This window comes from Micropterus salmoides, unplaced genomic scaffold (assembly GCF_014851395.1).
Source record: "Micropterus salmoides isolate LMB-PRFRI ecotype aquatic unplaced genomic scaffold, ASM1485139v1 Ms_hic_scaffold_7, whole genome shotgun sequence".
Classification (NCBI taxonomy): domain Eukaryota; kingdom Metazoa; phylum Chordata; class Actinopteri; order Centrarchiformes; family Centrarchidae; genus Micropterus; species Micropterus salmoides.
In genome coordinates this window covers 14,616,870-14,632,611 of record NW_024044459.1, presented here as the reverse complement: position 1 = coordinate 14,632,611, position 15,742 = coordinate 14,616,870, and the positions used below count along the sequence as shown (strand labels likewise).

At 41.4% G+C, this 15,742-nt stretch overlaps 1 long non-coding RNA gene across 1 annotated transcript; it reads right to left on the bottom strand.

The window, feature by feature from the left end:
- Positions 1 to 1,377: 1,377 nt before the first annotated feature.
- On the bottom strand, positions 1,378 to 5,582 carry LOC119891806. Its single transcript, XR_005442485.1, has 3 exons — positions 5,513 to 5,582; positions 3,396 to 3,502; positions 1,378 to 2,529 (listed from the first exon to the last, which is right to left on the bottom strand). It is a non-coding gene; the product is annotated as an uncharacterized LOC119891806 (long non-coding RNA).
- Positions 5,583 to 15,742: the final 10,160 nt, after the last annotated feature.

Below are 15,742 nucleotides of genomic sequence, written 5' to 3'. Positions count from 1 at the left end.
ATTGCTTGGCGGAAGGAGGATGAACTGCTATTTTTAGTCTGATGTTGGCGATCATAAACTTGATTTTCCTCTTGCCTTCCTCTTTTTAATCAGCAATCCCGTTTGTAACCGTTTCCAGCTTGTCTTTCACGTCACAGTCCCTGGTCTAAAATCACTGTAAGTAGTCTACCGCCTCTTATGGCTTTCTCCGTTGCTGTTTCCTGCCATATACTATTAAGGACACCGTGTAAGCGCTGGTTGCATCTTATCCTCCCCTGGCCGGAGCAGGAGGACGGCGCTCATTTCCCAACCTGAAGTCACCTACGGGTGCCTCGGCATCTGCCGGATACCGAGACATAATTCGGTGTCTTCTGAGTACAGCATATGTTTGATGCAGACAGGAAACTTCTCATAGAGAAATTAATTCAACTTAACAATGGATCTGCTGTAATTCTGCCTCGTCATGACTTTGCCCACCCCATTTGCCAAATAATGTGACGCTTGCCTGTAGACTGTGGCTTTAAGTTTACACGAATAAGGCCGTTTCTTCTGTTTTATAAGCAACGTAATGGTGTGAAGTGCTAGTGTCGATGCACACTGTGTCTTCATCACTCAGAGTCATCTGGTGGTAAGAAGTGGAAAGTGCAACTTTGCTATGTACTTGTGAATGAAGAACTGAACCAGTGTAACTGTTAGCTGTAACAGTAACATATCAGTCAGTAAAAACACAAGTAGTCTGAGGTCTGTCAGAACCAGGCTTAAAATTGACCTGTATAGCCTAGACATTTCCCAAAAAACATTTAATTTGAATTAGACCTCAACAGTCCCTATATTAGTTATTTATTCATACTGCTCATAATTTCCCAACATCCAACATCAATGATGTATACACAGTGCATGCAAAGTCTTGGCAACTTCTAGAAATTCACAATCTCTTATTATTATTATATATATATATATATATATTTTAGTTTTTTTTCTGTTAAAACATACCTGCAACAGCTCTGTCCTCTGCTATTTGCCTCACAACGGTCCCCCTCATATTGAAAAAAATATTCATTCTGTGTGCACGAGTTACGGTGGGAGACACCACTGGCTTGTGTATCTCCGGAAAAGACGTGTTGCTCTGTGTGCGGTCCTTGTGCTCAGCCTCTCCACATTTCAGCCCATTATTCTCCAGAGGAAAGAGCTCTGAGCGTCATCGCTTTAAAGCCCACACAGCCACTTATGCTTTCCCATGCCAGCAGTCAGATTCACTCGCCTGTCTCACTCAGGATCTTGATTCCCACAGATTTCTTAGGCACAACTTAATCCAGCTGATTTTGGTGTTTCACAACCCATTCTGTGTTTGCCTTGCCTATTAGTGAATGTTTACATGAGCTGAATGACGAGATATGATGGAGTAATTGTTTTTAGTCAGTGCTGAGGAGTCATTTGCAACATGAATCATCACAAATTCACATAAGCTGATGTACACACATGATGAACTTTTTAGAAAGACAACATATACAATGCATAATTTCTCTATGCCATTATGCTAGCTATTTTGTCATGTCATAGTACTATGTTACTCTGAAAACATTCAGTACACTTTCTCCACTTCCAACAGCCACCTGAGTTTCTCACCTTCAAAGCATCATCAAGGTTAAAATTACTTCTTTCATCTTAAAGTATTAAGTGACAAAAGATTGAGTATTTTGTCATATACAAATCCTGTACTTTCTGTTACCAAACACCTGCATAGTTTCCCTCCATCTTTTCCCTCCGCATCAATAATCACTACACAAATCCCAATATTTACAAGTGGGACTTATGCACTATTTTGTAAAACACTGGCTCACTTTTTCACGTTTTACATTGTAATTTTTTAAAAATCTAATAGTATGGTTAGAGTTTGGCTAATACATCGGCCAAGCTGATCAATCAGTGTAAGCTAATTGCAGAGATATCACAAATCTAAAAAAACACAAACAAATCTAAGTTATTCGTATCAAGATTATTTTTGTTTATGTTAAATAATCGGCCAAAATATCATCTGATATTTAAAACTCACAAATGTCAATACATTACTGGACTCAAAAATCCAGTATTGGTCAGGCTATAATTATGGTAGTACCATATTCAATCTCTATTGGAAGGATGGGACATCTCTTTTTGGTGGAAAAAATACAACCTGAAATGTACTTGCTGCTGATTCATCCCTATAATAGAGGTCTGCTTTGTAAGCTAGATACATAAAAAGACCCATAACTTTTAATGGTAACCTGGTAGCCTGTAATGTGCTTTAATGAAATGCTCGCACTCATTTTGTAACACCAGCTGCCAATTTTGACTAATGCAGCGATGTCTCGTTTTGGAGTGAACTCTTCAATTATTCAGTCATTATGCTGTCTTACATGATCCATATCACAATATGTCCTGCAGCCTGGTGTACATCCATTAGGCTATTTCTCTCTAACACCTCTGTCCTGTTCGTATAATGTGAACAGGTCTCAGCACAGCACAGCCACTCTTCCTCCTGGATGGTTGTTCTTCATGCTTCCAAAGTGTCTAAAAACAGATGGAGAGGAAAATAGGAGGACTCAGACAGTGAAGTACTCAGAGACAGTAAGCAGCCTGAAGGCATATATAATATATAGGAGGCTTACATGGTGCATGAATCACAAAGTGAATCTATTTGTCTGGCTGTAAGCTGCAGACTTTTCTTGATGTAAAGTATGTTTGTCCTAAGCTTGAAATTCATTTGACAACTGTACCATCATGGCAAGATAGACTGTAATTTGTAACATTAATTAATGTAATGTTACATTTAAATTTTAATGAGTTTGAGTAATGACTTTGTAGGCATTCTCTTTTTCCTTATTCATCTTATCACTTTTTTGTAAATGTTTTGCATGACTTTGACCAAAGTCAGAGTACCCTTTACAGTGTTTGCACCACATTGCGCCGTGTTTGATTTCACATCAAGTACAATTGTAAATTGGCTAATTAAAACTTTTTCTTCCTTATAAGTATGTGATGTGATTATACATACAATTATTTATTTCATCAAACTCACAACTATTGCTGAAGTATTGACTGTAAGTACAGATAAATACGCTATATTGTATGTTTTGTACTACTTTAAGGCTTGGTTATCCCTGCACCTTGTTGTGTCTGTTTTCATGTAAATAGATTTCCACATTGTGGCTCTTTACTGCTAATCTATTGGGCACAGTAGCAATTAAATTCATAGCCTGTTTCCTAAAGCAAAAAGTCGTTATGGCTTTTATGTTTCCGGCAAATTACATTAACAGGAAATGGAAACAGAAATATATTAGAGCTTTAGGCATTTTTTGAATAATATGAAAGCCCAATTAAGAAAACGCCACAGCAATGAGCACTAAGCAACGTAACAGCATTGGTATTCCTCTTACCTCCATGTGTTGGTTTCATGACAGTAAACTTCTATTGTTTTCAGATTGGTGACACCATCAGAGCCTCCCACAGCCAGCAAGACACCATTGAAGACTACAAGGGACATCTGAGGCCAATACACAAGAGTGATTATAAGAGAATTGTATACAATTACATCAACAAATGATTTTAAATGAAATAGATTTAACATGTTCTTTTGACAATTTTTTAAATTTTGTAAATCAGCCCAGGGGGTTAACTTAAAGAGTCAATACACTGCACCATCATGTACTTTTGTAACAGCATAAATTCAATAGTTTAAGCATACAATACACACAATATGTTACTTTTACATTTACTTATTTGGTAGACACTTTTATCCAAAGCAACTTACAAGCATCAGTAAAGTAAGAGATTTACAAGTAAGAGCATATACAGAGAAGATACAGCATCAATGGGATAAATACCTAGGGGAAGAGATGAGAGTTAGCAAATCAATACAGGAGAATTGTAAGGAGATAGAAGAAGAAGAACACAGGAAGTTCTGCTGTGTTATAAGAGAAAGTGTGCTCGGAATAGATGAGATTTCAAGAGTTTCTCGAAGTTAGAGAGGGACGCCCCTGCTCTGATGGCATGTGGTAGCTCAATCCACCATTGTGGTGTCACAGATGAGAACAGCTGGGACTGAGATAGCCTTGTGTGTAGGGATGGTAGAGCCAGACGGCGTTCGTTGGGGGAGCACAGTGGCCGAGAAGGAATGTAAGCTTGTATTATGGAGTTTAGGTAGATGGGTACAGCCCATTAGTCACTCTGTATGCAAGCATTAGTAACTTGAATTTGATTCAGGAGGCCACGGGGAGCCAGTGGAGGTCACTGAGTAATGGAGTGACACGAGTCCTTTTGGGTTTATTAAAAAAACAGATGCCCCACTGTGTTCTGAAGCATTTGAGGGGTTTCACCCCACAAGCTGGAAGACCCTCTAGGAGGGCATTGCAGTAGTTGAGGCGATAGATAACAACGGCCTGTACCTAAAGCTGGGTGGCGTACTGAGTAAGGTATGACCTGATTTTTCTTATGTTGTATAGAGCAAAGCGGCACGACCGAGAGACAGTAGCAACATGGTCTGAGAAAGACAGTTAAACATTGATCATAATTTTTTTATATATGTATATTTATGTAAGCACCAATATACCAAGACAAATTCCTTGAATGTGAAAGTTACCTGATAACTAAGATAAAATAAATAAACCTTATTCTGATTGTGATGACACTAGAGTTTAAGAGTCTGACAGCTTGGGGGGAAAAGCTGCTCTGCAGTCTGGTGGTGTGGCAGCAGAAACTTCTATATCTCTTCCCAGAAGGCAGCAGGGTGAACAGGCTGTGGCTGGGTGGGTTCTGTCCTTTAGTGTCGTTTGGGCTCTGCGTAGGCACCTCACCACACCGGTATCACTGATGCTTGGGAGATGGATACCAATGATCTTCTGGGCAGTTTTAATCACCCGCTGCAGAGCCCTTGGCCTGCCTTGTCGAGAGGCCGGTGTGTTATCAACTTTTTAGCCTCACTAGTGGCATGGCTCAGTGGATAACAATGTCAGTCGGTCCAGAGTGAAAGATCTCAACAAGTATTGGATGGACTGCCATAATAATTTGTATCAGTATTCATGATGCCAAGAGGATGAATCATCATGACATTGGTGATCCCATGACTTTTCATCTAGTGCCACCAGCAGGTCAACATTTACCGTTCCCCTTCAGGTTAAAGGTTTTAGATAAATAATTTATAACCAAATACATGCAAATACATGTTACATGCAATGATGTAATTGGCAAGTGCTAGCATGCTAACATGCTAAAGTAAGGTGGTGAACATGTTAAACATACCTCTTAATCCATCCACAGCACGCCAGAAAAAAAACAAGTTACTGGTTTTTCAGCCCAAAAAACATATATTTATACATATATATACAAATATTTTAGGTAATCTGTTAAGCAAAAGGATGTCCTTCCCTCAGCCATGTCACTCGTATTACTTCTCTTCATCTTTTCTGTTCTTATCGTTTGGATGTAAAAAATTAACTGAACCTTAAATCGGAAGGGAGGCCTGATATCTGACGTGTCTTAGTGATCCATTACTCACGTTGTTTCTCTTGCTCTTCATGCGTTTGACAGGAGTCCACCTCATGGTGTCCGGGTTAAACCTCTCAGCAGCACAGAGCTCCAGGTTGAGCTCGTCTTTCCCACCAGCCACATAAATGTGTCCCAGGTACACGGCACAGCCGGCGTTCTCTCTGGGACTCAGCATGTGGGCGCATATCGACCAGGTACCGTCTACAGGGTTGTATCGCTCCACTGGGGGACATTTAGAGAATAGCAGAAGTCAGAAAAGGCCATACCATATAATACATAACTACACACACTGTATGAGTAACACTACCTTACAGACAGGCAGTGTTTATATTTATATACAAAAATGTCCAGGTTACATTGATTTTAGTTGTACATAAAAAGCTAAAAATGTCTGTCAGAAAGCAAAATCCAATTAAATGAAAATACGTTTGATTTATTTTTTAATAAAACTCTCTGTAAATGAAAATAAAATATTGTGATTGTCAATCATTTTTGGAAGCAAGAACCGTGAACTTGATGGGAACCAGAGAAGGTTGTGGGAATTTTACTGACGTGCACTTCTCACAGACTGAAATAGCAGCACAACAGAACCCTTATACGGAAAGGTCAGGGGGCTTAAGCTATGTGTGTGTGTGTGTGTGTGTGTGTGTGTGTGTGTGTGTGTGTGTGTGTGTGTGTGTGTGTGTGTGTGTGTGTGTGTGTGCGAATATGAATACATAGAAAATAAGAGGTCACGCTAGTTCTTACTAGTTAGCATTTAGTCGTCTTGCCACATGTCAAAAAGCTGTCAAAGAAAGCTGAGGTTTTTTCAAACAGTGGTGGGAAGAAGTCTTGTGCCTCCAGCACGAAATGACAGTTAACGTTCTCAGTTAACTGTCTATATACAGTATATATATATATATATCTCTCTCTCTCTCTCTCTCTAGAGAGAGAGAGAGAGATATTATATATATATATACTGTATATATAAATTATCATTAATTTTTATTCTTTTTAATGTTGTGTTACTTTGTATAACTTGTGCCAGCTCTAATAAGCCACATTAACACATAACTCAAAGCACTGGCATATTATTAAAAACAAGCGTTTAAGAGAATTCAAAGAAGAATGTTTGAAGAAACATTAATCTCTACCAATTTTGAGAATCGATTAATCCTTTAAATCATTTATCAGAGAACAAATGCCAGACGTTAGTTGGTCCCAGCTTCTCAAATGTCAGGGTTTGCTGGATGTGTCTGTTTTACATCATTATAGATTGGATAACTTTGGATTAAGGGCTGCTCAAAACCTCACATATTGCTCTGGAGACTTTTGATGGGCATATTTCACAATTGTCTTATATTTATCTTATAAATTAATTGACAGATTAATGGATAATCTTACAGCCTTTATCAAACATTGGCTGAATTTCTGAGCGCCTGAAGTTTGATGTCAAAGACAGTCTCACCTGAGCTCAGAGCCATATCACCACCATTCCCTCCGATCACATACAAGTGACCCTCCAGCACAGCAGCCACTGCCCTTGTGCGCCTGGTCAGCATAGGTGCCTGCTTGCTCCATGTGTTCATTTTTGGATCATACCTAGAACAATGAAACAAAGGTTAGCAAAACCCAATCTAACAAATGGTCTGTCAATCATTATATTTTTGTGTAACTCCATTTATAATTTCTTTGTTCCTTCATCTGAGTCAGCCACTTCAGACTGCTTTCAAAGAAATTTCAGATGTCAGGTAATTACGATCATTAATACTTTCATTCTAGATATATGTAAGACACAGCCTAATCATTCCACTTTCATTTTATGTTCATTTTTAAAAGGAGGTATATTTTTGTTTATGGCACAAACTAGAAAGTCTCTTCAAAGGAAACTTAGCAGACATTTTTTTCTAGATGGTGGTGATTGAAAGAAAAATGTAAAAGCACTTTAAACATGTTTACTTCCTTTACAGAAAAAGAAATAGAAACCCAAAAAATGAGACTGTGGGATTTTATGGGGAAAATAATGTATAGTAGTGCCCCTTAAAGTTGATGAGGTGTCTTGAACGTTTCTTTGTTCATGTATTAAGAGGATTCACAGTTCATTTTGGAAGATATTGATCTTTTGTACCGGTCGTGCTACAGTACCTCTCCACAGTATTTATGGTAGCAATGCCATCGTGTCCTCCAATAGCGTACAGGTATCCGTCCATCTCCACCAGGCACACTCCACTGCGTGGGCTGCTCAAGGGTGCTACATCTATACTCCAGCTGTCTGTGTCTGGGTTGTACCTGCCATGATGGAGGGTGGGGAGCAGGGATTTCAAAGTGTTATGAGAAAGTAAAATCAGGTGCTGGTAATAACAATGTGAGTAGAAGCAATTCCGTCACAAACTTTTTATGTAAAGCTATATTTTCCAAGTGTTTTGTATGCCTGCAATTGTGTGCTTTTGAGGAACACAGGTACACATACACAGATACTCACTGAGAGAAAGTATTTGGGTTGTGTGGGCATCTGTGTAAACATCTGCCAGAGTGTTTCCTCTACACTGGGAGGCTATTAAAATTGTTTTCTCTCCATTGAAGGCTATTAGCTGAAAACCCACATCCCCCAAAACATTTCCTTCTAATTGGCAAATTTTTTGCTCAAGTGGGAACTCTGCAATTCCCCCCTAATGTCACAACAGCGCTGTAACCACCCCTCAGAGATTAAATGACTGCTAGCTAGCTCAGACCATTAACTGCTGATCAATCTGGAGCAGGTATTTGGTCTGCAGCCTGTTGGGGATGGTCATTATAGGGTAACTGGCTGGCATGCAGTAAAGAAGTGGCTGTCACTGGGAATTGGGAACAGAACCAGGTCCCTTGAGACATCCCATAAAGTAGGAGGAGAGAAAGTGTGAAAAAATGTGCTAAAGGAGAGCAGATAACCTGTGTGTGTGTGTGAAATACTTTCTCTGCCTATGAGGAATAGATACCCAGGCAACACGAGAAGATGAGGAAAATCCTGTAAAGTGAGCATTTTGCTCCATTGCTCACTAAAAACGTGGCTTGAGGATACTATTTGGGTTAAACCATAGACTGCACGGGTTAAACATCAAAAGGTCTATGTCTAATTTCTGCCTTAACGCTGACCTCTACTGCTCAGTGATATAAATAACAACAACAAATGAGAATCTTTCTTTCTCCCTCCAAATCTAGTAAAAAAAGCACTCAGGTTTTGAGTTCAAAAGATGCTTTTAGCATCCATGTTTTATTCTAGGTAAATAGCAAACCTCAGGTTAAGTACATTTTTAAAGAGAGCAGTGAGTGGAAGCCAAGTCTTTTTGGCCATGTATTTTGCGATTCAGCAGATAGTTTTATGGGTAAGCACTTTTTAAATTCATAAGCATAAGGGAAGAGTAAGGATTACAGGTGTGTGATATTGACTAAGATTAACATCAGTGATTGGGGTTGGGTATGACCTATGCAACATGTTTAAAATTATAATATGTTTTACATTATGTTAAATGACAGTCCTCCTGGGTTATGTTTTCTTGTGTGAATACTGAACCTGTAATTCTTCACCGCCAAGAACATAACATATCCACATTTTACATGTGGATTGCATTACTACGACACCCGTCAGTGGGCGGGATATATTAGGTAATAAGTGAACAGTTTGTCCTCAAAGTAAATGTGTTAGAAGCAGGAAAAATGGGCAAGTGTAAGGATGTGAGCAACTTTGACAAGGGCCAAATTGTGATAACTAGACAACTGGGTCAGAGCATACACAAAACTGCAGCTGTTTTGGGGTGTTCCCAGTCAGCAGTGGTCAGTACCAATCAAAAGTGGTCTAAGGAAGGAAAAGCGGTGAACTGGCAACAGGTTCAAGGGCAACCAAGGCTCACTGATGTATGTGGGGAGTGAAGGCTGGTCCATGTGGCCCGATCCAATAGATGTGCTACGGTAGGTCAAATTGCTGAAAAACCTGGTTCTGATAGAAAGGCCATTCATGTGGATGTTACTTTGACACACACCACCCACCTAAGCATTGTTGCAGACCATGTACACCCTTTTATGGATAATGGATAAAGCTTTGCTACAAAACAGAAATGGCTCAGGAATGGTTTGAGGAACACAACAAGAAGTTCAAGGTGTTGACTTGACCTCTAAATTCCCCAAATCTTAATTGAGCTTCTGAGGGATGTACTGGACAAACAAGTCCAATCCATGGAGGCCCCACATCGCAATTTACAGGACTTAAAAAATCTGCTGCTAGCGTCTTGGTGAAAGATACAACAGTACACCTTCAGAGGTCTGGTGGAGTCCATGTCATGACGGATCAGAGCTGTTTTGACAGGAAAAGGGGTTTCTACACAATACTAGGCAGGTGGTCATAATATTTTGGCTGATTGGTGTATACCAGTTCACTTCATTTGTTCCTTGCCAGTTCATTCCTAGATGCCTTATGGGTGTTTGCATTCTAGTTTCTGTTACCTGGACCCGGACCTGTAGCTGTCTGTTACCTGGTTATTGCCTGCCTGTTTGCCTGTTTAACTGCATAACTGTCTGCCTGCACCTGTCATCATCATGCCATCACAAAATAAATCACTGAAGTCATCCTGCTGCCTCCTCTTTCTCCCTTTGAGGTCCTTACCCTGTTGCCTGGCAATACCAGTTGTGACACAAGTGGGAAGTATTTTGGCCATACAAGTCTGTCCTATATGTTTTGTGCCCTAATAGTTGCTGCTTTCTTGGTTACTGTAGGATTCTCATGTAAAAGAGATTTTTAATCTCAGTGAGGCCCCTTTCCTGTTGTGGGACAGAGGTCTTTCTATGTACAGTCGTTCCCCAGATCATCTCATGCCCTACATGGATTCATTCCACAGCCCATTTTCCATTTCCCAGTGTCAGCACTCAGCCACAAGTTGCTGACTGAGAGCTCTTTGCTTCACATGGCACCAACATTACATGTACGTGACTGCATCCTCCAGAGAGCAACTTGGGAGGAATCTGTTGAAAGGCTCTGATTGTCAGAGCCAGGCAGCTCTTACTTATTAAAAGATGCAATTTCAAACTGTCACCCCACCTTCAACATGCTTGCTTTCACTTTCTGCTGCTGTGATAACTGCTCTGAAATAATGAAATGTCAGTTTGAATCACCAGGTAATTGACAAAAACTAAACTAAACTTTTCAATTACAGCCTCTCATTAACTCAAGAGTTTGATGTTTGCATACAACAAAATCTGTTCAAATGATGATGTGAGGTTCTTAGATCGAGAAATCCTTTAAAAGCCTCAAAGAGCTTGAAGTGATAAAACCATGGGAGAAAATGTTAACTTATTCCACAGTGTGATATTTCAAGATAAAGATAATTGCCAAATTACGGCCATTATGCACATATTTTTAGTAAAAGACATTTTTAGACCATACTGTCTCACCTCTCCACACTGCTGTAACATCGGACGTTGTCTTCCCCACCCACTGTGTAGATCTTGCCATCCAGTGAGCCCACAGCCACACTGCCACGATTGTTGACCATGCGTTCTGCTTTTCTCCACTCGTTGTACTCAGGACAGAACTGTTCTACCAAACAGCATGGATCGTCCTGGGTCCATCCCCCAACTGCCAAAACAAAGCTGAGCGCTCATTATTTTATTACAATTCTCAGTCAAAACACATCTTCTGTTGCTTCTCTGCTAGTGAGCACCTTTGTGGTGCTGTTTAAAACGAAATAAATATCTTCCTTTACACCTGATTGATTTTCCTAGAAATTTTTAAACCAAAAATCTGCAAATATAAATGCTGCTAATGTCAATGCACAACAGACAGATTTGATGTTTTATGGAAACATGGTAGTACAAGATGTTTCTTTTACAGAGAATCATATTCAACTTTTTGTGTTTCTCTCTATGCAGGAGAAGCAGTAAACAAGGCTTATATAAGCATGGGTCCAATAGTATTGAGCTGTTTTGACTGTTTCCATGATGATCCTTGGCAGAAAGAGATGTGATCCAGTAAAATAAAATAAAAAATTGCCTATGTGAACTCAAAATTAAGAGTAATTTATAAGACTGCAAATGCACAGATGGATGACCAATTAAGAAAACCCCAACATGAGCTGTCTTAATAAGATGTTGGGACACCCCGTGCCCCCAGAGCAGTTTCAGTGCTGTTTGAGCAAAAGAGAGAAATCAGAGAGAAAGAGAGAAGAAAGAGAGAAATATCAAGTCACCAGCAACAAAGTATTCCCTCGTTTTGTGTTTTGATCCCTAGAACCAAGCATCCTTCCCTTTCTCAGACAATGTGATAAACATTTTTCTGCTGATTTTATTGACAGAGTAAGAAATCCTGTCTTTGCATAGCAGCTGTGTGTGTAGAGATTTACAGCACCTGATTCATGCCTCCAGCATCTGCATGGAGGGCATGTAAGGCTGTAAGACTCTAGATCAGTGGTCGGCAATAGGCGGCCCGCGGGCCAGAGCTGGCCTGCCAGCAATAATATCTGGCCCGCGGGCCAGAGCTGCATGACAGCAAAAGTTTATCACATAATCACTTCCTTTGAAGTTATTGTGCCTACAAAATAAAAGGGTAAGAACATTTTTGCAGCAGTACTTTATGTTGTGTTTAATTGAGAGCTTTTACTTAAAAGAATCAGAATTAGAATCAGAATCAGATTTATTGCCAAGTATGTGTACAGATACGAGGAATCTGACTCAGGATTGTGCTTACTTATACAAAATTACAAAAATAAAATCAGACACAGGCTACTGTATAGAGAAAAGAATATAGACAGATTGAGACATAGTGCAAAGGATGCAGGAGTAAATCAATGATACCACACAATCTCTGTGCTCTACTCTACGCTCGTGCCTGGATAGCCTGTGTCCTCTATCCACCAAGCCTGCTCGCCCAAACCAGTCCCCCCCGTGGCTAACTGATACCATCTGTGGGCTCCGTACAGATCTCAGAGCTGCTGAAAGAAAATGGCGAAAAACTAAAGACCCCGTCGACCTTAAGGGCTACCAATTGCTCCTATCCTCCTTCTCAACAAGCATCATTGTTGCCAAAACTATAATAACAGAATTAGCAGTGCCACTGACTCAAGGAAATTATTTTCCACTTTTAAAGCGCTACTAAATCCTCCTCCACCTCCACCACCCACAAACTTGTCTGCTGATACCTTTGCTGCCTTCTTCACAGGCAAAGTGGAGGCTCTAACTAGCCAATTCTTTGAAACACTCAAACTCAACCATTGTAGCAGTCCTACTACATCTTTTCCTCTGCCCTCCCAGGTCAGTGGTTGTTCACTCTCCTCGTTTACTCCTCTCACAGAGAGCGAAGTATCAGAGCTCCTGACCCATAGCCGTCACACTACATGCCCACTGGACACGATTCTTACGAATCTCCTCCAATGGTTATCTCTCGCCTCGACTATTGCAATGCCCTCCTAGCAGGTCTTCCAGCTTGTGCGGTGAAACCCTTACAAATGGTTCAGAACACAGCAGCGCGTCTGGTTTTTGATCAGCCCAAAAAGACTCATGTCACTCCATTACTCAGTGACCTCCACTGGCTCCACGTGGCCTCCAGAATCAAATTCAAGTCACTAATGCTTGCATACAGAGTGACTACTGGGTTGCACCCATCTACCTAAACTCCATAAAACAAACTTACGTTCCTTCTCGACCGCTACGCTCCTCCAACGAACGCCGCCTGGCTCTGCCATCCCTTCACAAAAAGCAATCCATGTCCCGGCTATTCTCATCTGTGACACCACGATGGTGGAACGAGCTACCACACGCCATCAGAGCAGGGGCGTCCCTCTCTAACTTCAAGAAGCTCTTGAAAACTCACCTCTTCCGAGAACACTTCCTCTTATAACACCTCTAACTCCTAACCTCTAACATGCACGTCCTGTGCTCTTCTTCTTCTATCCCCTTACAATTATCTAGTATTGATAGCACTTTTTTTTGTATTGATTGCACTTTTTGTTAACTCTTACTTCCTTCCTTAGGTATTTACCCCACTGATGTGATATGTACTATGAGCTCTTACTAGTATTTCTTGCTGCTCTTACTAGTATGTATTGTCAGTTGTAGATCTGTATTTGATGATCTGTTGATGCTTGTATGTTGTTTCTCAAATGTAAGTCACTTTGGATAAAAGCGTCTGCCAAATGAGTAAATGTAAATGATCATTACCATTATTATTATTATCATTATTATTATTATTATTATTATGTACATATTGGAGATGGATGAGATATCCAGGTACAAATAAAGATGCTGGAATAAATAAGTATTATGTGTAGGTGTTATGTACTTGAGGTAGATGGATGTGGTATACAGTATATACAATATGAAAATATAACAATATGAACAGTATGAAGAGCTCTGAATTAGAGAACACGAGAATGATGAATAAATAATAAGTGGTAACCAGTAAGCAGGTGGCTGATTGGAGGTAGAGTTACTGGGTTATTACACAGGAATTGTTCCTGACACTGGGAGTCAGAAGTCAGCTGTTCATCAGAGTGATGGCTTGTGGGAAGAAACTGTTCCTGAGTCTGTTGGTTTTGGCGTACAGTGCTCTGTTGCGCCTACCAGAGGGGAGGAGCTGGAACAGGTTGTGTCCGGGGTGAGATGGATCTGCAGTGATGTTTCCTGCCCGTTTCCTGACTCTGGAAATGTATAATTCCTGAATGGAGGGCAGGTTGGCACCAATGATTTTTTCCAACAGTCCGTTGTAGTGTGCTCCTGTCCTTTTTGGTGGCCGATCTAAACCACACAGTGATGGTTGTGCAGAGAACAGACTGTGTAGAAGTGGATCAGCAGCTCCTTAGGCAGGTTGAGCTTCCTGAGCTAGTGCAGGAAGTACATCTTCTGCCGGGCGTTCTTAATGAAGGTGTCAGTGTTCGGCTCCCACTTCAGGACCTGGGAAATAGTGGATCCCAGAAACCTGAAGGATTCCACAGCAGACACAGGGCTGTTGAATATGGTGATGGGGGGTAGAGTGGGGGGGCTCCTCCTGAAGTCCACGATCATCTCCACAGTTTTGAGCGTGTTAAGCTCCAGGTTGTTCTGGCCGCACCAGAGAGCCAGCTGATCATGACCCCGAATGAGGCCGATCACCTTTGTGTCGTCAGCAAACTTCAGGAGTTTGACAGATAGGTCTCCTGAGGTGCAGTCTTTGGTGTTGAGGGAGAAGAGCAGTGGGGAGAGCAGACCGGGTGCTGGATGTGATGTTCCCCAGCCTCACCTCCTGACTCCTGTCAGTCAGGAAGTTTGTGATGCACTGACAGGTGGAGGCTGGCACAGTGAGCTGGGTGAGTTTGGTGCTGAGGATGTCCGGGATGATGGAGTTGAACGCCGAGCTGAAGTCAACGAACAGGATCCTTGCAACTGTGTCTGGAGAGTCGAGGTGTTGCAGGACATAATGCAGTCCCAAGGTGACTGCATCATCCACTGACCTGTTGATCTTGAGTGCAGATGAGGGGTCAGAGAGGGGGGGTGGCAGTGTGTCAGAGCGGGAAGTGGGGGAGAGGTGTGACTGTGGGCTTCTCAAACCTACAGTAAAAACCATTCAGCTTGTCAGCCAGTCGTTGAGTACCAGCAGTGTTGGGGGATGGTCTCCTGTAGTTAGTGAGTGTCCGCAGGCTTTTCCACACTGATGCAGGATCGCTGGCTGTGAAGCTGTTTTCTAGCTTTTCAGCGTAGCTCCTCTTTGCTGCTTTGACTTCTTCAGTCAGTGTGTTCCTGGCCTGGTTATACAGGACTCTGTCCCCACTTCTGAAGGCCTCCTCTTTGGTCTGACGAAGCTGCCTGCCAGTTCCAGGGTTATTGTATGTGCGGAAGGTTTTAGTCTGCACACATGTCCTCACAAAAGCTGACATGAGATGTCACAGTGTCAGTTCATCCAGGTCAGTGGCTGCAGCGTCAAAAACACTCCAGTCAGTGCAGTCAAAGCAGGCAGTGCGAAAACCCTGCTGTTTTAGTTTAACCAGTGCGCCAGCACGCTTCCCGTTTCAGCGTCTCCGATAGATCCCATAGCGAGCTGCTACTCCTCCAACTAATAACTAACGAGAAAGTTCTAGGTTCGAATGAAGAGTGGTGGAATATTGTGAGCTGATGAAGTTTTGAAGGAAATTCAGAAGAGTCTCTGGCTTGCTTGACACACCTCTAAAAAAGCCGTCAGAAAATGTGAAATCGCGAATTTCTGAATGAGAAAAGCCGGAATTTACTCTGACTGGAGATCCTGGGGACACGAAAATAAGCATCCATA